This window comes from Carcharhinus amblyrhynchos, chromosome 26 (genome assembly GCF_965287045.1).
Source record: "Carcharhinus amblyrhynchos chromosome 26, sCarAmb.v2.hapA, whole genome shotgun sequence".
Classification (NCBI taxonomy): Eukaryota; Metazoa; Chordata; class Chondrichthyes; order Carcharhiniformes; family Carcharhinidae; genus Carcharhinus; species Carcharhinus amblyrhynchos.
The window spans coordinates 36,493,714-36,518,529 of record NC_137349.1 but is presented as its reverse complement, the minus strand read 5'-3'; positions in this window follow the sequence as shown (position 1 = coordinate 36,518,529).

The following is a 24,816-nucleotide window of genomic DNA, read 5'->3' as shown; positions in this document are numbered from 1 at the left end:
AATTGCAGTCCCCAGAAGAGATATTTGAATCATCGACAGCCACAGGTGAGATGCCTGAAGAGTGGAGGGTGCCAAATGTTGTGCCTTTGTTTAACAAAGGCTGTAGGGAAAAGCCTGGGCACTACAGGCCAGTGATCCTAATGTCTGTGGGGGTAAGTTGTTAGAAGGTACATTGAAAGACAGGATCTGCAGGCATTTAGAGACAAAAGGACTGATTAGGGACAGTCAGCATGGCTTTGTGAGTGGAAAATCACATCTCTCAAATTTGATTGAATTTTTGAAGGAGTAACCAAGAAGGTAGATGAGGCTAGTGCCGTCGACATTGTCTACATGGAATTTAGCAAGGCCTTTGACAAGGTACTGCATGGTAGGTTGTTGCATAAGGTTAAATCTCATAGGATTTAGGGTGAGGTAGCCAATTGGATACAAAATTGGCTTGATGAAAGAAGACAGAGTGTGGTTGTGGAGGGTTATTTTTCAAACTGGAGGTCTGTGCCTCAGGGATCAGTGCAGGGTTCACTGCTATTTGTCTTTTTAATGATTTGGATGAGAATTTAGGATGCATGGTTAATAAGTTTGTAGATGACACCAAGATTGGTGGCATAGTGGACAGAGAAGAAGGTTATCTAGGATTGCAACAGAATCTTTGGGCCAGTGGGCTGATGAAGTTTAATTTAAATAAATGTGAGGTGATGCATTTTGGTAGATCTAACCAGGACTTAATTAATGGTAGGGCATTAAGGAGAATTATAGAACAAAGAGATTGAGCAGTACAGATTCATAGCTCCTTGAAAATAGAGTTGCAGGGTGGTGAAGGAGGCATTTGGCATGCTTGGTTTCATTGGTCACATGTTGGGACATCTTGTTGAAGTTGTACAAAACATTGGTAAGGCCACACTTGGAATACTGCATACAGTCCTGGTCACCCTATTACAGAAAGGATATTATTAAACTAGAAACAGTACAGAAAAGATTACTAGAATGCTACTGGGACTTGATGGTTTGAGTAATAAGGAGAAGCTGGATAGTCTGGGACTTTTTTTCCCCTAGAGTGTAGAAGGCTTGGGGTGATCTTATAGAGGTCTATAAAATAATGAGGGGCATAGGTAAGGTAGATAGTCAACATCTTTTCCCAAAGGTTGGTGAGTCTAAAACTAGAGAGCGCAGGTTTAAGGAGAGAGATACATAAGGGTCCAGGGTGACAATTTTTCACAGAGGGTGGTGAGTGTCTGGAACAAGCTGCAAAAGGTGGGCACAATTTTGTTTTTTAAAAACCATTTAGACAGTTACATGGGTAAGATTGGTATACAGGAATATGGGCCAAATGTGGGCAGTTAGGAACAGCTTAGTGGTAAAAACCGGGCGGCATGGACAAGTTGGACCAAAGGACCTGTTTTCACGATGTAATCCTCTATGGCTATTATACCTGCTCAGTAGTATGCGATATTATTGCTGTTCAACAATGTCATATATCACTACTATCCAACGGTCCAAGATATTACTGTCATGAAACAATACCAGGTACTACTGCAGTCTAGTAGTACCAGAAATGAATGTTGTCCAATAGCATCCAAAAGTACTGTCAAGTACTGAGTTAAAAGCAAAATACTGTGGATGCTGAAAGATCTCAGCAGGTCTGACAGCAGCTGTGGAGAGAGAATAAAGCTAACATTACAAGTTTGGACGACCCTCCAGAACTGAAGACAAGGAAAATCAGGCAAGATTTATATTGTGAGGGGAGGGGGGAGGTGGGGTGGTAAGGAGGACTGCAATTGATCGGAATGGCATAGATAAAAAGGACAAATGGAATGTAAATGGTGATGATGAAGACTAGGAATGGTGCCAATAGTGTCTATTAAGAGATTGGAATGTGTAAATGGCAGAACAAAGGGGAGGGGGATGTGAAATAAGATAGAAAGCAATATTTTAGTAGAAAAATAAGAATATAAAGTAATAAAAATGGATAAGATGAAAAGAAGAAATTAAATAAAATAAACGGAGGTGTAAGAGTGGTCATCCAGTCTGCATTTGGTCTCTCTGATAGAGTAGACCACATCGAGTGCAGCAAATGAAACAGACCAGATTAAAGGAGGTATACGTGAATCACTGCTTCACCTGGAAAGAATGTTTAGGCCCTGGGATAGTGACCAAGGAGGAAGTGAAGGGACAGGTGTTGCACCTTCTGCAATTGCATAGGAAGGTGCCATTGGCAGTGGATAAAGGTTTGGGTGTGATGGAGGAGTGGACCAAGGTGTCCAGGAAGGAACGGTCCCTGCAGAATGCTGACAAGAGAGTGAGCGGAAAATGTGTAGAATGGTGGCATCATGCTCAAATGGCAGAGGATGATCCTGAATGTGGAGGCTGTTGAGATGAAAGGTAAGGACAAGAGGGTCCCTATCCTGGTTCTGAGAGGGAGCAGAGGGCGTGACAGCAGTGGCCTGGGAGATGGGTTGGACATGGTTGAGAGCTCTGTCAACCACAGTGAGTGGAAAACCATGATTTAAGAAGAAGGAAGACACATCAGCAGCACTATTTTGGAAAATGGCATCATCAGAACAGATGCGGCGGAGATGAAGAAACTGAAAGAATGGGACGGAGTCCTCACAGGATGTGGGGTGTGAAGAGCTATGAGAGTTGGTGGGCTTGTATTTGATACTGGTGGACAGTCTATTACCAGAAATGGAGACAGAGAGGTCTAGAAAGAGAAGTGTCAAAGATACACCAGGTGAAGGTGATAGAGGCACGGAAGTTGGAAGCAAAATTGATAAAATTCTTCCAGGTCCAAACAAAAGCATGAAGAGACACTGAAATAGTCGTTAATGTACCAATGAGAGTTGCGGGGGGGTGGGGGGGGGGGGGGACTGGAGATCTTATTATTGCCTAATAATATGTTAGGAACAGGAGTAGGCCATTCAGCCCATCAAGCCTGCTTCACCCTTCCATAAGATCATCTATCTCAATGCCACTTTCCCATATTATCTCCATTTCCTTGACATAGTAATTTCCAGAAATCTATTGATTTCTGTCTTAAACATGCTGAATGATTGAGCTGCCACAGTCCTTTTGGGATATAGAATGAGAAAGATTCACTGCCCTCGAGAAAAAATTCATCCTCAATCTTAAATGGCCAGCCTCTTATTCTGAGAGTATGCCCATGGTTCTGAAAAATATCCCTTCTACACACACTCTGTCACACCCTGTCTGAATTTTGTAAGTTTCAATGACATTCCCTCTCATTCTTCAAAACTCCAGAGAATATAAGCCCAATTTCATGAATCTCTCCTCATAAGATAATGTTGTTTAATACTGCCACATATTCTTGCTATTTAATACCAGCTGACATTACTTCTGTGTAAGTTTGAAGTTTATTTATTAGTGTCACAAACAGGCTTACATTAACACTGCAATGAAAATTGCAGTGCCACAATCCAGCACCTGTTCAGGTATACTGAGGGAGAATTTAGCATGGCCAATGCAGCTAACCAGTGCAGTGGGAAGAAACCAGAGTACCCGGAGGAAACCCAGTAGACACAGGGAGAATGTGCAAACTCTGCACAGACAGTGACCCAAACCAGGAATCAAATCTGTGTCCCTGGCCTTGAGGCAGCAGTGCTAACCATTGTTAACACTGTGCCATCCAATATATTCTTTATATATTATTGTTATCCAATAATACCTGATATTCTGTGCAATCATATCAGACATATTTTACTCTTAAGAATTACTAAATTTAACTTGAGCGATACTTCAATTTTTCACAGTAAATTATTACAGTGCTGTATTATTTGCTGCCTATTTAAATCAATGAATAATTCTGTTGTTTTATTGCAACAGAGGTAGCTTTCATAGATCAAGAGTAGATAATTGCTGCTATCTATTTCTATAAATGGACATCCTCTATTTTTGTTGCGTTATAAACTGATTGACCGCCCACCTTGTGATTTGAGAAGCTGTAGTCTGTCCCATTATTTTGTTACCCAGATATAACTCTGATAAAGTAGTTTAATTTGAAAGTGGGCAGAATAGATCTTTTAGGTAGCTTGATTGTGTAACACTAATCATTTTTTTCAATGATGTTTTTAAGGAGCGAAATAACTAACCTGGGGGCAATGTGATACATTGGAAGAGAATCCCACAGTAAATACAACCCATTAAGAGCCTCAGAACGTGTGTCGATATCCCGTTAAGCTGTGAATGGTTGAGCAGAACTCGTAAATGACCTACATAACAGCATGTGCCGTACCTTCCAAAAGAAGTCAATTACTTTCAGGGCCACTTGTTTCGGTTCACAAACTGCTTGGGTTTCTGCAACTTGTGTCTTGCCCTTTGATTGAACTTTTTTTTGTTAGTAATTCTTGGGGTGTTAGTTATTCTAGGGATAAGAGAGACAGCAGCACAGTTTCATTTACTGCCATACCTAGTTGGCCTGAGAAAATGGGGACCTTCTACTTACACCCTAGCAATCTTTGAAGTTATAGTGCTTCCACCATTGTTTAGGATATTTTAGGATTTGGATGCAGTGACAAGGAATTGTGATATATTTCCAAGTCCGGATGGTGAGTAGAAACAGGACTGAAAAGTGATGGTGCTCCAGTAACATTGGTTGCATTTGTCCTCCTAGGTGGTAAAGGAAGTGGGGTTGGAAGCTCTTTTTGAAGTGAGCTTGGTGAATTGCCTGCAGCCACAGTGCCACTGATAAAGGGAAAGAATATAGGATCAGTGGCAGGGTCACCAATCGAGCAAATTATTCTGCCCTGCATATTATCAAACTCCTCAGGTATTGTCAGGTATATTATATCATACTCCTGACTTGGGAGGGGAACAACAGATTGCACAATTCCCAGTCTCCACCAGGCTCACATAGCCATTGTTCAAATGCTTAATACAGTTCAGATTTTTAATTTAGGTCAATGAGAAACCAAGGAGTACTGTACTAGAATCCCCACATATTATAGGTGAGTTCAGGTCAACAATTCCAGACAATAAAAACCTGATTTTGCTTTAATGTCTTGGGGATTTGTCATATTCCTCTAAAGGAAGAGAGTGAGAATTGAAGGAGCATGATTCCCTGGAGTGGAGATAGTGAGCATCTTAATTGATTTCAGTGGAAAACTAAGAATTTCATAAAAAGACACGCCAAATTCTACTTCCAAACTGCAGATACTCTCCATGATGTGTGCTGCTTCACATGGGCTAGTTGTCCTCCCTATCGAACCCACCCAGATGGCAATTTCACAGGACAGAGTGAGGCACAGGTGGCATTTATTTGATCTCGTGAATAATCACTTGAAAAGGGTCATAATCGTTCATGGTTACCAGGTGATTATTCATCAACAACTGTTAACTCAGGATAGTAATCTCAGCACGGCTAGTGGAGTAAGAGGCACAAGCTGGCTGTCTTAGCAATGACAGTAAGTCACACGGGCAAATGGTAGCTTTCTCCAGATGCAGGTCCTATTTCATGAAATTTAGAAGCTCGTGGCTTTCTGAGAAGAATTAACAGGTGGCTCCTTAATTGAGCTAACAGAAAAGGTACAGAGTGTTAATCTCACTGCAGACGCAACTTTACTAACAGGGTCAGCAACCATTTAAAAAAAAAATACAAAATGGAAGTAATTGTCAGCAGGTAGGCAATGCTGAAACTAACATAGTAGCAACAGAGACAATTGGTTTTTAGAGATGGGGTTACATATTGAGGCATGGGCATGATTTTCCCACCCTGCTACGCTGGTTGAATAACACAGCAAGGCGGGAAATTTAAGTGGGAGGGCAAAAATGGGAACCTTTTTGGGCCATCCTTTCTGACAAAATCAGCCTTGCACTGAGGCTGATTACAATATTCATTGCCTCATTTAAATCTATTTAGCAAGGCCCAGGTAGAATCATCCGAGCTCACTTGTATTTCCGCACCAGTTGGTGAAGGTCCATGACAGCGAGGATCGCGTATGGTCCCCAGCAACGGGGACCAGGCATGATGGCCTCGCCTCATTGGTGGGACCGGAGGCCATTCAGGCTCCACATCATCAGTCGTAGGAGGAGGGGACAGTTCCCTTTGGGTAGTGCCAGCCTGGCATCCTGATGCTGCCAAGGGCAAGGCCTCACGAGAGGCAGGGACAAATGGGGGAGGAGCCAGACCCCGGAGGGAAATAGGAGGGCAGCAAAGTCCGAACAGGAGGCAGGGAGGAAGTTTCATGGCTGGTGATTGAGGTGCCTGCAACTGGGGGGAAGCATGTCAACTAATCTCTCAGTAAACCAGGAAATTGGTGCAAGCGCAGTGGCCTTCTCAGTAGTCCAATGCCAGCCTCTGGAGCAGGATTAGTTCCTCCACCACCGTGAATCTCCTGATGGCCTCTGTGTTGTACAGAGTGGCATAAATTCATTTAACTTCCACCAAAACAGGTGGGAAAAGCTCCTGTTTTCCTACCTATTGGGCACTTAGAATTTTGTTACGTGCCCATGGAATCTGTGAGCCGTCTTGACGTGGAAGTTTCTCACAACTCTTCTGTTGTATTGAAACTACAGTGAATGTTCAAGGTTCAGTGTTAATTATATACTCCAATGCCAGAGTACCTTTTCAAAGTAAACAATGAGACACTTTGTTTCTCCAGCCTTATCAAACCAAAGTATTGCCCATTTAGAGGGACACAACTAATAAGAAGCAAAAACCATTTTAAAAAAAAATCAAAAGAAACTTATAAACTTAAATAATAAGAGTGCCAATGTGCACTAAAGACTGCACTGGACTGGAGTTTTGGTGCTGGTCTTGGAAGACCTTTAGCGTGCAGTGGGCAGGCATCACATGCTCATTCTCTAGAGCCAATGGGTATAATCAAGAGCATGGAAGAGAAATAGACAGCCCACTGGGTAACTCACTACTTAGAGGGTTTTCACTAATTGGAGGGTGGAGTGGGGTATGGGGTGGGGCAATTGGCACTGCAGTGCCAATTTAAAGAACTCCAGAAGCTGCTTGAAGAATGGATTTATTTTTACTGTCAAACTTGGGAAGAAGAGTGGTTGAAGCCTGCAGACTGATGGTGAAGTGCTGCCAAAGTGCTTGGTTGCTGGGAGCCAATCATCTCAGTCCTAGGACAATGCTGCAGGAACTCCTTCAGATAATACGTTAGGCCCAACAATCTACAGTTGCTTCATCAATGACCTTCCCCACATAAGGTCTGATAAGAGAATGTTTACTACCGTTCACGCTCCTCAGATACTGAATCAGTCTGTGTCCATAGGCAACATTTAGGCTTAGGCTGATAAATGGCAAGAAACATTTATGCATGCCACAAAATTGCCAGGCAAGAGAAGATCTAACCATTTCCTCTTGGCATTCAATAGCATCACCATTGTTGAATCCCCCATTATCAATGTTGTGGGCATTGCCATTGATAGAAACTGAACTGGACTAGTCACATAAACATGGTGGCTACAAGAACATGTCAGAGGCAGGGAACTTTCCAGCAAGTAATTCATTGCCTATCTCCTCAAAGTCTGTCCACCATCTACAAGACACAAGTCAGGCAGGGCAACATAGTGGCACTGTAGTCAGCACTGCTACCTCACAGCACAGGGACCTGAGTTCAATTCCAGCCTAAGTGGAGTTTACATATTCTCCATGTGTCAGCATAGGTTTCCTCCGGGTGCTCCGGTTTCCTCCCACACTCCAAAGATGTCTGTTAGGTGGATTGGTCACACCAAATTGCCCCTTAGTTTCAGGGGGATTCGCAGGGTAAATGTATGTGGTTACGGAAATTACTGCTTGGGATTGTTGTCAGTGCAGGTTTGATGCGCTGTACTGTAGGGATTCTATGAATCCAGGTCCGTGTTGGATCAGTGTGGCTCCAGCAACACTCAAGAAGCTGAATACTACTGTCTGCAAGTTCTCCTCTAAGCCACACACCATCCTGACTTGGCACTATGTCACCATTATTGGGTGAAATACCTGAGCCTCTTTTCTTAGCACCAATGTGGTGTAGCACCACGTGGACTCCAACTGTTCAAGAAGGTATCATTTTCTCAATTGCAATTAGAAGTGGGCAATTGCCAGAAATGTGCACATTCTATAAAAAATATTTTAAATTATCACCAACTTGGCAAAAACCAATCCACAAGTACCTTATAACAAGTAATTCCCAAAATGTTTTCCCATGCTTCATTATCATCTTTCTTGCAACTCCATGTTGAAATGGCTCCAACAGGAGGCCCCAGGATTGAATTGAAAGTCACAGCTGAAATCTAAATCAGGCTCTGTAAGGAGAGAAAAGAGCTGATGTTTCGAATGCAGATGATCCTTTGAGTCATCTGCTGGGATTTTCAAGCATTTTCTCTTTTGGTTTCAGATTCCAGTATCTGCAGTAATTTGATTTTATCCAAGACTCTAACTGTGGTGCATTTCTTCATTCCTTGCCTGTGACCTCTTTACAATTTTGACACAGTCGATCACAACCCTTTTGTTCCACTGTCCAGTTCAATGGGCCTACCCTCACTTATTTCCACTCTTAGCTATTCAATCATTGTAAAAGCATCTCTTGCAATGCATTCTATCCCTGCCCCTGCACCAGGATTTGTTCCTAATCCTCTCTCCTCCTTCTTCTTCATCCTTTCCCCTGACAACATAATCTGCAGAATTGGCATCAACATCCGTATGTCAGCTGACAACAACTCCATCTTTCTCAATTTCCCCCATTGCCTCTATGCTGTCAGATTGGGTTCACATCCAGCTTTCTGTGAGCTGCAATTTTCTCCAGTCAAACACTGGGATGACCCAAACCCATTCTCTTTGCCCCAGCCACTCCATACCCTTGCGATCAATTGCATTCCCCTCTCCAGTCTGTCTCAAGCTGAACCAGATTCTTCTCAATCTTGTTATCTTACTTAATGTCCTGTTGAGCCACCAACTCCATATTCTTCCCACCACAAGAAATGCCTACTTCTCTATCATGTCATGCAGCTTCAGCCTATCGAAAGTATTGGTTGCTGGGTCAAAACTTAACAGCACAGTGGTTGTATCTACACTTCAGGGACTGCAGTGGTTCAAGAAGATAGCTCACCATCACTTTCTCAAGGGCAATTATGAGTGGGCAATGTTGGCCTGGCCAGCGATGCCCATGTCCCATACAATGAGTCAAAACTCATACATGGCTTTGTAACGTACTGACTTAACTGTTCCAATTTCTTGCTAGTTGATCTCTTAAACTTCCACCCTCCAGAAGTTCATCTAAGACTGCAACTAATATCTTATCTATTTATTATCCTTGGCCTTGCTGATCTAAATTAAGGTGATCTTATCTAAAAAAGTGCTGAACGAGCGTGAAAACGAGAATCACGCCCATGTTTTAGATGAGCTCCCAGAGGCAATCGTATGGCACTTAGAAAACAAAGTGTGATTCTTGCCAACTAGGGACTGGACGGAGCCTATTCACTCCAGGAAATGGCTGCTGAGCTGTAGGGTCGCAATTGCACACGTGCCCTGATCTCCCAGAGGGAGACTTGTCACTTTCCCAGACTCCTCCTGCACCCCTCCTCATCCCCCTCAAGCACCTCCCTGGACATGTCCCCCTGATCGCCGCCCCGGCTGATCATCTCCCCTGAACCCCCCAGTCAAGCTGAACGAAACCCCCAATTCCCTCCAGTTCATCCCCAATGCAGAGTACCCCCTTCAGGCACAGCCCTCTCCCCTAAGGCACACCCTTTTGGTAGCCAGCTACCCCCTTTGCAAATGACAGTTGGTGTTACACTAGCCATTTGATTGTGGTGAGCATCCACAGTGACCGTGTTTCTGGAATATTCATTTGGACAGCAGGCACGAGCAAGAAATAAAAAAATGTGCATTTGTAGCGAACCTTTCACAATCTCAGGACATCTAAAAATGCTTTGCAGCCAATGAAGGACTTTTTCAAAGTGTATGCAGAGTTATGTTGCGGGAATTGTAACAGCCAATTTGCACACAAGATCCACAAACAGCAATGAGTTAATGACCATGCTCTGGGACAAACTTTCTTAGTCTTCTTCAGAATAATTCCTTCTAATTGTTTACATTTTGGGGCTTGAATCCACAACTTCTAACTTAGGGGTGTTGAACTGAGTACTGGTTGAGTAGAAGAAGAATTGGCTGTTACGCTCCCAACGCTCCCCCACATAATCCAAAAGCCTGCACTACGACTAGACTAGTTTTTGAGTAAAGGCAACTTGAGGGAGGTGACACTGGGCAGTTGGTGAATATAGAGCCGATTCTTCAGCATGAGTTGCCATCTACAGGAGAGCAAGTGAAACCCCTGAGAAAACAGTCAAATACACATTTAACGTGACATGGAATTTCTAATATATTTGTGAAGAAGTCTATTACATTCTAGCTTAGTCCCAGCAGTGCCCTCAAAAGAGGAAAGATTTAGTTTTAGCATTAGAACTCCCTTTTTTAAAATCCAACTTAGATTTCTCATACAACATGATATCCTTTTGTTTATTTTAGTCTTTGTATTGATTTTGTTTCATATTTGTGTTTAACCAGGGACTGTTCATCAGGACAAACTGACCTGGAAGAGTTATTAAACCCAACAGTACAAAGGAGATGAACTAATAATGACAGGGATATAAGTATTAGCTCAGATTGACTTTAACCTATTTAAAAGGAACTATTAGGAATGGCATTGAGATAGTGACAGAATATTGAAAGAAATTAATACCACAAGATCTCCTTTAGTCTGGTGAGAGATAAAGAACTTACAATTTAAAAGCACCTTTCACAAACTAAGGACATCCGGAGACACTTTCCAGCGAATGAAGCCTAGTCAACAACAACAATTTATGTACTTTTAATGTAACGAAACATCCCAAGGAACTTCAAAGGAACTTGCAAGGTATGACATGGGAGATATTGGATCAGCTGACCAAAAGATTGATCAAAAAAGTTACTTGAAGGAAGCAAGTGAGATTGAGAGGTGTAGGGAGGAAATTCCAGAACTTAGGGCCCAGACAACTGAAGGTTGGACCAGCGGTGATAAAAGTATAATTGTGAAGACACAAGAGGTCAGAACTGGAGCAGCACGGGTACCTTAGAGAGTTGTGTGGTTGAAGGAAATTAGGGAGATAGGAAGGGCAAAGCCACAGAGGATTTTGAAAACAAAGGTAAGAATTTTTAAATCAGAATGTTACATGACTGGGAACCGGTGTAGGTCATCAAGTACAGGCATACTGAGGAATGGGACTTGCTATGAATTAAGACATAGGCAACAGAGTTTGGATAACAAGAAAGACCAGCCAAAGAGTGTTGGAAAGGTCAAGTCTAGAGGTAACAAAGACATGGATAAGAGTTTCAGCAGCAAATGAATTGAGACAAGGACAAAGCCAAGTGAAGTTACGGAGGTGGAAATAGGCGGTCGAGAGGGAAGGAATATGATCAAATGCAACACCAAGACTGCAGATAGACTGGCTTAATCTCAAACTATTGCCTGGGAGAGAAATGGTGTTGGTAGATAGAGAATGGAGGTAGTCACTATTGTAATGTAGGAAATCTGGGAGCCAAGTAGCACACAGCAAGCTCTCCAGAATAAAAATGATATAATAGTCAAATAGTTACTTTAGCGATTTGGATTGAGGAATAAATATTCTAATGATCTTCAAACAGTGTCATGTAATATTTAATGTCCACCTGAGGGCAGGTGGGTCATGGTTTAACGTCTTGTTAAAATGACAGCATAAGAACATAAGAAATAGGAGCAGGAGTAGGCCATCTAGCCCTTCGAGCCTGCCCCGCCATTCAACAAGATCATGGCTGATCTGTCGCTGCTCAGTTCCACTTTCCCGCCCTCTCCCCATAACCCTTAATCCCCTCTCTTATCAAAAACCCATCAACCCGCGTCTTAAAAATATTTAGCGAGGCAGCCTCCACCACTTCAACGGGCAGAGAATTCCAGAGATTCACCACCCTTTGAGTGAAGAAGTTCCTCCTCAACTCCGTTCTAACCCGCCCCCCTTTTATCTTGAGGCTGTGCCCCCTAGTCCTACTGTCTTTTTTGAGCGGGAGGAGTCTCTCCACCTCTATCCTATCCATCCCATTCATCATCTTATACGTCTCAATGAGATCTCCCCTCATTCTTCTAAACTCTAATGTGTACAAGCCCAGTTAATTCAGCCTCTCCTCATAGCTCAACCCCCTCAACTCCAGTATCAGCCTAGTAAACCTCCTCTGCACTCCCTCCAAGGCCAAAATATCTTTGCGCAGGTGCGGCGCCCAAAACTGCACACAGTACTCCAGCTGCGGCCTCACCAATGCCCTATACAGCTGCAGCAAGACCTCCCTACTTTTATATTCAATCCCCCTCGCTATGAAGGCCAGCATCCCATTCGCCTTCCTGACCACCTGCTGCACCTGCAAGCTGGGTTTTTGCGACTCATGCACAAGGACCCCGAGGTCCCTCTGCACCATCGCCTGCTGCAGTTTTTCACCACGTAAGTAATAGTCCTTCCTACCATTATTCCTACCAAAGTGGACCACCTCACACTTGCCAACATTAAATTTCATTTGCCAGTTCCTGGCCCATTCGCCCACCCTCTCTAGATCCTTCTGCAGACTCTCCACACCCTCCGCACAATTTGCCGTTCCCCCAATCTTGGTGTCATCAGCAAATTTCGACACCCTACACTCGGTTCCCTCCTCCAGATCATCTATATAAATGGTAAAAAGCTGAGGCCCCAGCACCGACCCCTGGGGCACTCCACTAGTCACCATCCGCCAATCCAAATAGCACCCGTTGACCCCCACTCTCTGCCTCCTATTTGACAACCAATCCTCTATCCACGCTAACACCCTACCCCCAACTCCATGTCCCTCGACCTTCTGCAATAACCTCTTGTGAGGTACTTTGTCAAACGCCTTCTGAAAATCTAGAAAGACCACATCCACCGGCTCTCCTCTATCCACCGCCCTAGACACATCCTCATAGAACTCCAGTAAATTTGTCAGACACGACTTCCCTTTAATGAAACCGTGCTGTGTCTGCTCTATCAAGCAATTCCCTTCAAGATGCCTCGCAATTTCCTCCTTAATGACAGATTCTAACATTTTACCTACCACAGACGTTAAACTAACCGGCCTTCCAACAGCACTTCCAACAACTCAGTACTCAGTTAGTACCACACCTATGCCAGCCTGGAGTTGATGCTCAAATCCCTGGAATCAGATCTTCTGATTCAAATGCTAGAGTGAGTAGCGAGCAACAACCTAGGAAGGCACCACTAACAAAATAACCAAATCTGGAATAATCAGAAATTACACTTAGAATGCACTTTAAATTGTACTGGCCAACAAGGGTGGTGCTGTTATCTGGTATACTGATTTCTACTATGCAGAAGCTAAGCCCCGAATCACAGGTGTTTCCTCCTATCTTTCCCTGAACCATGACCTCACCACCAAACATCAAGCCATTGTTTCCAGGACTGTCAGTGACATCCTCCATGTCCCTCCCTCCACAGCTTCCAACCTCAGTTTCCCAATCCCAGACAGCCTGCTTCTATCTCCTTCCCAAAATCCACAAGCAGGACTGCCCTGGTCGGCCCATCATGTCAGCTGTTCCTGCCCCATTGATATAATTTCTTCCTATCTTGAATCCATCTCTCTCCTCTTGTCCAGTCTCTTCACACCTACATTTGTGATTCCTCCGATGCCTTTTGTCACATCAACAACTTCCAGTTCCCTGGCCCAAAGTATCTCCTCCTTACCATGAATGTCCAATCCCTCCCACCTCCATTCCCCACCGGATGGCCTGAGAACTCTTCACTTATTTCCTCAAAAAGAGGCCTGAACAATCCCATCCACAACCTCAGTCTGGTTGAACTTGTTTTCTCACTCAACAATTCTCCTCTCACTTCCTCCAAATAATTGGGGTGGCTATGGGTACCACAGAATTCCCATCTATGCCTGCCTCTTTATGGGATATGTGGAACATTTTTTGTTCCTGTCCTACTCCGGCTCCCTCTCACAACTCCTTTATCGATACATTAATGACCATTTCGGTGCCACTTCATGCTCTCGTCTAGATCTGAAAAAATTATCAATTTTGCTTCCAATTTCCATCCCTCTATCATCTTCATATGGTCCTTCTCTGACAGCAGGTATTCTTGAGTTAGTTGGTACGTGATCTCAGACTTTTGTACCTTTTTCTCAGTGGAAGAAGATCGGTGTTAGGATCAGAGTGGGCAAGTGACTGAGTTAATTTTACTATACCTGCCCCACCTGGTTTCTATCAGACTGAGGAGAGGGGAGGGAGTTGTTGGGGCAGAATTGGAAATTTGGATGAAGCAATTTGAGCTGTTTGACAATGTGAAACAGCAGTATTTCATTCTATCCAACTGATATATACTCAAAAAAAACCATTGAAGGCTTTCTTGGTAGGATCTTTGTTTTTTATTTTGATCTGGTGCTGTCCTCCTGCTAACACCCTTCCCAGTCTGACCTTTGCAGTTCCTGTAGGAAGCACTATGCTTTGAGACAGACTGCAGCAACAGCATCACGGCCGGACAAGGAGATGTTATACGCATCATATCAACAACCTCCAGTTCCCTGCCCCAAACCATCTCCTCCTTACCATGAATGTCCAATCCTTCTACACCTCCATTCGCACCAGATGGCCTGACAGCTCTTGGCTTCTTCCTCAAAAAGAAGCCTGAACAATCCCATCCACAACCAATCTCCTCAGTCTGGCTGAACTTATTTTCTCACTCAACAATTCTCCTCTTACTTCCTCCAAACAATAGATTGGCTTTCTCCTCCCTTCATTGACCTGTCTCCATTTCTGGTGATAGACTGTCATCAATATCCATTACAAGCCCAGCAACTCCCAAAACTACCTTGACTATAGTTCTTCATACCCCACATCCTGTAAAGACTCCATCCTCTTCACTCAGTTCCTTTGCCTCCATCACATTTATTCCAGTGATGCCACTTTCCATAATGGCACTGCTGATATGTCTTTCTTTTTCCTAAATTGTGTCTTTTCACTCACTGTGGTTGAGTGGAAAACCTCAACTATGTCCAACCCATCTCCTGCGTCACTGCTCTCATCCCCTCCCCACTCTCCCAGAACCAGGATAGGGTCCTCCTTGTCCTCACTTTTCACCTCACCAGTCTCCACATTCAAAGGATCATCCTCCACCATTTCTGCCAATTCCAGCATGATGCCACCACTCAACAGATCTTCCCCTCACTCCCCCTGTCAGCATTCTGCAGGGACCATTCTCTGAGATACCCTGGTCCACTCCATCACATCTAATACCTCACCCTCTGCCATGGCACCTTCCTATGCAATCACTCTACACTCCTCCTTGCTCACCATCCCAAGGCCCAACCTCTCTTTTCAGGTGAAGTACCTCCTTCAATCTGGTCTATTGCATTTTCTGCTTCCAGTGTGGTTTACTTTATATCAGAGAGACCAAACACAGACTGGGTGACCGCTTTGCTGAACACCTTTGGTCCATCTACAAGCAGACTCAGACCCTCCTGTTGTCTGTCATTTCAATACACCATCCTGCTCTCCTGTCCACATGTCCATCCTTGGCCTGTTGCAATGTTCCATTGATGCCCAACGCAAACGGAGGGGAACAGCATCTTCTGTTTAAGCACTTTACCGCTTTCCGGACTGAACGCAGATCAACAACTTCATAGCGTAAACTCACTCTTCCATCAACACCCCATTTATTTCTTTTTTTTTTAAAGAGACCCTACAGTACAGAAAGAGGCCATTCGGCCCATTGAGTCTGCACCAATCACAATCCCACCCAGGCCCTACCCCCGCATACCCCTACATATTTATTAATCTCGCTAACCTACGCATCTTAGGACACTAAGGGCAATTTTTAGCATGGCCAATCAACCTAACCCACACATCTTTGGAGTGTGGGAGGAAACCGGAGCACCCAGAGGAAACCCATGCAGACACGAGGAGAACGTGTAAACTCCACAAACAGTGACCTAAGCCGAGAATCGAACCCAGGTCCCTGGAGCTGTGAAGCAGCAGTGCTAACCACTGTGCCACCTCACCCATTTCATCTTATTCAATTCCTTTTTATCTTATTAATCCATGACCTTATACTCTAGTACATATTTTACATATTAGTTTCTTCTATCACTCCATTTATCCACTTCTAAATCTTAGCTTTTCATCCTCCTCCCTCTTCTCTCTCTCCACCCCCCCTCACCTGACTAGGGCCATATGCCACGTGTCTCAGGTTGCCCTTTGACATTGTGCATTTTTGTTCTGCCATTTACACATTCCAATCTCTTAATGGATGCCATTAGCACCATTCTCAGCCTTTATAGCCACCATTTCCATTCCTTTGTCTTTTTGTCTATGACATCTTTGCTATCCCCTTCCCCCCACCATTTCACCCATAAATCTCATCCCTTTTTTTGTCTTCAGCTGGGACAAAAGGTCATCTAGGCTCAAAATGTTAGCTCTATTCTCTCGCCACAGATGCTGTCAGACCTGCTGAGATTTTCCAGCATTTTCTGTTTTTATGCTGGCTGTGTGTATTGTAAAATGGCGCCGTTTCGGTTCCAGCTCAAACCCAGCTAAAATACAAAAGGATATTCACAAACAAAATCTTCACATTCAGGCAGCATAATAAAAACTGTTTTTAATTTTTTTCCTATCGAAGATTATTATTTAATGTATTTAAAAATGGTAATATGGTCCAGTTCTATTACTGAAAATGGATTTATCAGCAAAATAAGCACTCTTACTAAGTTTCCATGCAAGACTCGGTCTGTGGGTGACATAAACAACTGCATTGAGCTATTTAATATGTTCATTGGTGTATAGTTAGCACTTTCTCACGATGAGTATTTTGTGAATTGATTTTATTTCAAGTGCCCAGTTGTACCTGTGTGCCCAAGCAGGGCAATGTGAAGAGCCTTCCCCAAGTGGCATTTTAATGGATGGGATCTCCACCTCTCAAGTTGGAGACGGGATCTGACCCTGGCCAATCTAACAGCAGGATGGGATAAGCCTCAGAAAGCCAAGCCGAGCTGGGTGGTCTCGGGCGTAACTCACTTCATGTTGAAAGTTACCCAATCTTTGTGAGTGTACTCACCTGTTGAAGGAGTAGCACTCTGAAAGCTCATGCTACCAAATAAACCTGTTGGACTTTGACCTGGTGTTGTGAGACTTCTTACCGTGTGAGTTGGGTCAGCCAATCACGCTAATATTACTGGCGGAAAGAGATGAAAAATGCTAGCTCAGTACGGATTTAGTATCAGGTGGAACATGGCTTGTTTGAAGAGTTTCCCGCCAGGACTGAGCAGCAGCAGCTGTGTGTGCTCTGACTGATTGCAGAATGTGCCGTGGTTCAGTCCCGCTGCCATGGAAACGGCTCCTTGTCCAGCCGTGCTGCAGTCTGTCTCAAAGCTTAGTGCTTCCTACAGAACCTGCAAAGATCGAACTGGGAAGGGTTGTTAGCAGAAGGACAGTGCCCGATCAAAATAAGAAATAAGGATTCTACCAAGAAAGCCTTCAATGGGTTTTTTTTGTTGAGTATATATCAGTTGGATAGAATGAAATACTGCTGTTTCACATTGTCAAACAGCTCAAATTGCTTCATCCATTTATCCAATTCTGCCCCAACAACTCCCTCCCCCCTCCTCAGTCTGATGGAAACCAGGTGGGGCAGGTATAGTAAAATTAACTCAGTCACTTGCCCACTCTGATCCTAATACCGATCTTCTTCTGTCAGTAAAAAGATACAAAAGTCTGAGGTCACATACCAACTAACTCAAGAATACCTGCTCCCTGCTGCCATTAGATTTTTGAATGGACCTACTTTATATTGAGTTGATCTTTGTCTATACCCTAGCTGTGACTGTAACACTATATTCTGCACTCTCTCCTTTCCTTCTCCCTTAAGTACTCCATGTACAGTATGTTTGGTTTGTTTAGCGGGCAAGTTCACTGTATTCCAATAGATGTGACACTAATAAATCAAATCAAAATTAAAAACCTGTCATGACTATAGGTTAACCTGCTCTTGTCAATAGGTACAGTAGATGAGGAGGGTACCCGCAGGAGGGGTCTTTTAAATGCAGATTGGAACCTGAGCAGGGAATATTGATGGAAGAGATCCAGGCAGGTGAGTTGATTTTATGTTCCTTTGTTGGCCAGGATCTCTGGGGCTTCACGAGGAAGTCCCCTAGTTTTCTTTGCCCAGGGCTTGTCCTTCCACAACAGCATCCAAGGGGGCTCTAGTCTCAACTTAACTGATTCTCAAGTATGTCCTCCTGCTGCAAAATTCCTGCACCTGTCCCCCAATTATGGAGTGAACTTGACCTGGTTTAGTGAGCCTGGAAATAAAAGGGTACGGAAGGATGGCTATTCAAATCACCTGACCATCCATATGGTCATCACCAAGGTTTGGGGAGCACATGCACCACACTTTTCTCCCCTTTACAATCAGGGACAATGAATTTCTTTCGAAGTATGCTAATGTAGGCAAGTATCTTTTGCAGAGCAACATATCTCAAACTGTAATCCAATGATTGATCAGGAACGTTGATGTTTCTTTGCTGGTGTCGGTTGAGAGAGGAATGTTGGTCAAGAGACTAAAAGAACTTCTCTTCAACTAGCGCAGTAGGATACTTAACATTCAACAGGCAATAAAGTTTTGATTTAAGTGGAAGTATCATAATTCTACCCACTATTGGAGACTGGATAGGTTGGCAGTTAAAACACCCCAAGTTACTTGCCTGCCATGGAGCTACCAGGATCCTGCTGCACAGGATTTTAACCTGCACCCGAACAGCCGACAACAACAAACTAGCAGGACTGCAGGAACTGGAGATCTGAAATAAACAATAAAAATGTGAAAAAGTACAGCATCATCTGTAGACAGAGAAACAAAGTTAACTCTGCATATAACTCTTCTTTGGAAGGAGGCTTTGGAAAAACAAAAACTCCACCACTGTCAGGAGGTTTGATAATTTTGGGGTTAGACCTGAAAGAACAGAGTGCAGCAAGTTCAGAATGAGTCAGGTTAGAGTGAGTAAGGGAAGCAGAGCAATTAAGGTGGCCAACGTCAAGCCAACAATCAAGAGTGGTTAAGGGGCTTAAGAGTGTGATCCAAACGAAGGGACAATAAGAATCTTTTGGTCAGAGATAGGACTCTTGAATAAAGAATTGAGCACAGAAGTGAAGGTGATGGAAGAAGAATTCAATGTTGTGTTAAGCCTGAAATTTGTTGAGGTGGGGGCATAAGGAACAAAATCTGCAGCCTTTGCTGAGCACAGATTGTTCAGCATCAGAGAGGGGAAGGATAGTAAATACACCGAAGTGAAATTACAAAAAGGGATGGGGGCAAAGGGGAGGAAAGATCTGCAGGCTCATCCATACCCATAAGTTGCCGGAGCCAGTGTTCCCTAACAACTGAAAAGGAAGAGGAAATGTTTTTTTGTTACAGCATTGGATGAGACAAAGAATGAAATTAAATGAGAACCAGAACAGCTCTGAGATAGGGTGAGTTGGTACTGCTGGAGAGAGAAATCGAGTGTGTACCTGTGATTGTGCACGACACTGATTGTGGATCTCAGGGTGTGGCTAACAGTACTACTAACAGTAGTCCATGGAATGTTGCATATCTTGGTGAAATCTTAATCCTGTATGCATTCTAAACACGAAGGATGGAACTTCAATCGGAATCCATGTGGAGTAAGTTGAAGCTGGACACAGTCACTGGAAAGAGAAATGTGGCTGTGAAAGTGAGGTTTTTTTTTTTACACACCTTATCAAACGCCAGGAGGTAAATGGAACATATTGGAGGTGAACAAAGCGAAAGAGGTAAATCAAAATCTTGTTGGGGGAGAAGGGCAGAACTTCTACAAGGCAGCCATTTCAAAACAGGAGTATCAATGAATTCATCACTAAAATATAAACAAAATACTGCAGAGAGTGAAAAGCTGAAATAAAAGCAGACATGTTAGAAAGCCTAGCAGGTCTCGCAGCATCTGCGGAAAGAGAAATAGAGCTAATGTTTTGAGTCCAATACAACTCTTCCTCTGACCGGAAGAGAAATTGATAGGTTTAATGAAGTTGAAAAAGCGCAGGACAGGGGTGGTGAGGTCAGGTAGAACAAAAAGGAAGGTCAGGGATAAGTTAGAAAGTAAGAGATTAAGGACAAAGATGTCATGGAACAAAAGGCAAAGAGAGTAGGAAGGCTTGGAATAAGCATTGGTCCAGAGTAAATGCTAATGCAGAATAAAGAACAGCATATGTGAGAGCAAGATGAAAATAAAACAACTGGCATCTGACAAGAAAAATCAAAATGGAGAACAGAGTTCACTGTCTGAAGTCATTGAACCCAATGCTGAGTCCAGAAGCTGTAAAGTGACGAATCAGAAGATGAGGTGCTGTTCCTTATTTTGCTTTGGCATCCACAGAAATATTGCAGCAGGCAATAGAAATGTGAGCATGACAACAGGATGGTAAACTAAATTGGTAAATAACTGGAAGGCTGGGGTCATGCTTCTAAACTGAGTGGGAGCGTTCCACAAGCAGTTGAGGAGACTATTTTGAGCAATGATTACAGTATACTAAAATTGAAATAAGTACAAGTAAATTGATGCTTCACCTGGAAGTACTGTTTGGAGCCTCAGTCAGTGAGGAAGGAGGACTACACTTTCTATGATTACATGGGAAGGTGCCAGGCAAGTGGACCAGGGTGTTGAAGAGGAAACAGTTCCTTTGTATACTGACAAATCCTGGTGGCATTTTGCTGGAGGTAGTGGAAATGGCAAAGGATGATCCTTTTGAAGCTGTTGGAATTAGGAAACGCAGACCATATCATGAATTTTAGAAGCAGCTGTAGGGATAAAAGCAGAAGAGGGGGGGCGAAATAGGTAGAACACAGTTGAGGGCCCTGTCAACCACAGTGGGGGTGAGGCATCTTTGGGCAAGGAAAAAAGGAAGACATGTTGGAAGTGCTGTTGTGGAAGTTCGTATCAACAGAACAGCTGCAACAGAGATGCCAATAAGAATAATCTCGTACAATGCAGCTAAGAAAGATCAGAGATGAATAATCATTTGCATGTACAGTTGGCAACTCTAATGCATTGAGTCAGTTCACCAATATTCAGTCATTCAAGGTACTTTTCTTTCAAATAAGCTAAGGGTAAAGCCGTGAAACTAATAAAATTCACTGCAAATTGTTCAACTACATTTAACAGAAGGCACTAAGCTAAATGGGTGATTGGAAACCTATTGCTCCTTTTGAAGAGGCCAAATGAATTACATCAGCAGGAAGACTACAAAGAATGGTTGATTCACACTTGGAGGATCCAGCCATATTCCAGTTTGAGCACTCAGGATCACATTGTCTGCCAATATGTTTTAGGAGATATAGCAGAGTGTATGTAAACAGGCATATGTAAAATATAACAATTATGAGCTGATGAGTCACAATATTTCTAACTGTGCACAGGGATCTACTCTTTTCTCTTCATTTTTCTAGAGCTATAGCAGAAGAACTCAGAAGTGGCAATTTGTATTGTGGTGAGATTTATTGCAATCATCACGGCTTGAAGCAATACCAAGCCACATTCTCCCATTTCATCCCATACAACAACACCCTGTAGTTCTTTTCCATTTATGAAAGAATGACTTGTATTTATACAACTCTTCAGGATGTTTCAAACTGCTAATGAAGAACATTCAATCTTCACTGAGCAAAATCCCACAATTAGCAAGGTGATAATGATCTGGCTAGAACTAGCCAGCTCTTTTTTGGATAATCCTGTGGGATCTTTGGCATTCACTCGAGAAGGCAGACGAGGTCTTGGTTTAATGCCTCACCCCAAAAGATGATCCCTCTGACAAGGAAGCACCCCCTGTGTGTGAGCCTAGATTACATACTCAATCCAGATCATTAGGCTTCTGGATTATTAGTCTCACAACATTGCGCTTCAGCTACTATAGTGATGAAACTATTATGTACTCCACTACCACCATTCAATCCATGACATGAAGATGCCAGTGCTGGGCTGGGGTGGGCACAGTAAGAAGTCTCACAGTGCCAGGTTAAAGTCCAACAGGTTTATTTGGTATCATGAGGTTTCAGAGCACCGCTCCTGCATCAAGTCACTCACCTGATGAAGGAGTGGCACTCCAAACGCTTGTGATACCAAATAAATCTGTTGGACTTTAACAGAGTGTTGTGAAACTTCTTATTGTGACCATTTAATCCATGACTGTTACAATATTATCTGAATGTCTGCCATCAAATGGGTGAGCAAAATGTTTTCTAGCTCAGCATTGACTATTTGGCCTCAGCCAGAAAGTTCAAACCATAGCTCCAACCATTCTTCATTCCTTCCCACTCAGGCTGGATAATCTTGGAATACTTCATGACCCCGAGGTAATCTTCAAGCTCCAATATTCTATCGATTACCAAAACCACTGGTTTCTAACCAATGTTCCTGCTGTTACCTCATCCCCACTCTGTCAAACCCAAATTCATGTAGTCATCACCTTTTTGTTCTGATTCTGCAACAGTCTTCTAGGTTGCATCCCGAACTATACACACCCAAATTCAAACTTCTGCTGTTCAAATCCTATTGCATGAAGTCTCACTCATCTATCACTGCCACCTTCCACTGGCTCACAGTTCACCTGAGTTTTCTTTTTATTTGATTTGATTTATTATTGTCACATGTATTTGAAATGTTTTGATTCTTGCGTGCTATACAGGCAAAGCATACCATTCATAGAGAAGAAGAGGGTGCAGAATGTAATGTTACAGTCATAACTAGGGTATAGCAAAAGATCAACTTAATAGAAGGTAGGTCCATTCAAAGGTCTGATGGCAGCAGGGAAGAAGCTGTTCTTGAGTTCGTTGGTATGTGCCCTCAGACTTGTGTTTCTTTTTCCTGACAGAAAAACATGGAAGAGAGTATATCCAGGATGCGTGAGGTCCTTGATTATGCTGGCTGATTTTCCAAGGCAGCAGGAAATGTAGACAGAGTCAATGGATGGGAGGCTGGTTTGTGTGATGGACTGGAAAATGTTCACAACCTTTTGTAATTTCTTGTGTCTTGGACAGAGCAGGAATCATACCAAGTTGTGATATAAACATAAAGAAAGCCTTGCATGGTGCATCTGTAAAGTTGGTGAGAGTTGTAGCTGACATGCCGAATTTCCTTAACTTCCTGAGAAAATAGAGGCATTGGTGGGTTTTCTTAACTAAAGCATCGGTGTGGAGGGACCAGGACAGGTTGTCGTGATCTGGAGACCTAGAAACTTGAAGCTCTCGAAATGCTCAACACTCCATGACCAGAACCCATTCTATTGTATGGACCTGCACGAACTCTACATCCCAATACCCAATCTTCACTCTCCTACATCTATGCTAATTTCTTTTTATTTGGCTCAATGTCAATATTTGTCTAATTGCATTGTGAAGCACAGTAGAACATTTGACTATATTAAGGATGTTATATAAAAGACATGTTGTTGTTGAACTAATGCATATTCTTGTTTATGTTTATTTATGGAGCATCAGGTAAATGTCCATCACCTACATTCAATTAAACTCAGTATACAATTAACAGGTTCACGTCACTCTTTTAAAATCAAAATTTAGAGTTAATGTTCACAACAAAATTTCAAAACAAATTAAATCGTAAACCTTCATATTCTGTGCAAAGCATTTCTTTACAAGACACTTCTCCTCTAGCATCCCTAACAATTTATTTGATGTGAATTTATTTTTGTAAGTCAGACAATTGATTTACCACACTTAACCCACTTAATCTACAAGGTGCCTCATTTTACTTCAGTCAGCCACTCCGCTTTACTGCCCGCTATCCCCTACCAGCCCCCTGCTGTTCCTTTACCCTTTCCCTTATTAATTCACAATAAAACACAAAGGTTCTAGTCAAATAAAAAGACTCATTATTGACACCGGATTGTAAATATCATCCAATATATATGCATGGGTCATTAATACTAAAATATAATGCAGTGTTAAAATGGATCGCTCTGCAACTATTAAGCAAAGTAGAGTGTATCAATTTTACTTTAACAGTAACATTCAAAATTATTAATTTGATGGGAAAATATTCCTTTTTTTTTAAATAATACCATGCAAATGATCATACTGATTTTGGTGACTGCCTCACATGTTCCACACATTGTGGTACCTGTACAATATTTATTTTTGTCGTACTAAACCTTAAAAGTGACTTCCAAAAACAATCGCCCTATCCACTTTCTGTCACCAACCAAATCCCCAATCTGTCACTTCATCCTCTCAACTCATCCCCCTCACACCTCACTGCTTCCCACCCAATCCCCCAGCATCCAATTAGCTCAAAAATGATTAAGGCACTAACAAACCTTCAAACAGATCTTCAATCAAGAACATTCTCAGTTGCTGCTTCTGACCTTTGTGGTTTTTGGCAGACTTTTCAACATCGGACCCACAAAGCTGCTGAAAATCAGATGCAGTGCAGCGCCTCAGCTAAGCTGAAAAACTGGCTTTGGAAAAAATCAAGCTGATGGTTCTGATTTTTCTGAAGAAGTCTTTGTGGGCGATTATACAGGCTCATCATGCCAGTCAGTGTGGCAAGCCAGTAAGATTGGGCAAGAGGTGAAAAACAGGTTTGTGCCCTGTTCCTCGCCTCTCGCGATGTTACCGGCCCCATTCTGCCGGCGTAATCAGCCTCATGCCTGAGAGTGGTGTGAGGCTTATTTAACTATCAATGAGATTATTTAAATGTTATTAGTAAGTCCTGGGTGCAATCATCTGGGCTCACTTGCCTTAACGACTTCACTGGTGGAGGTC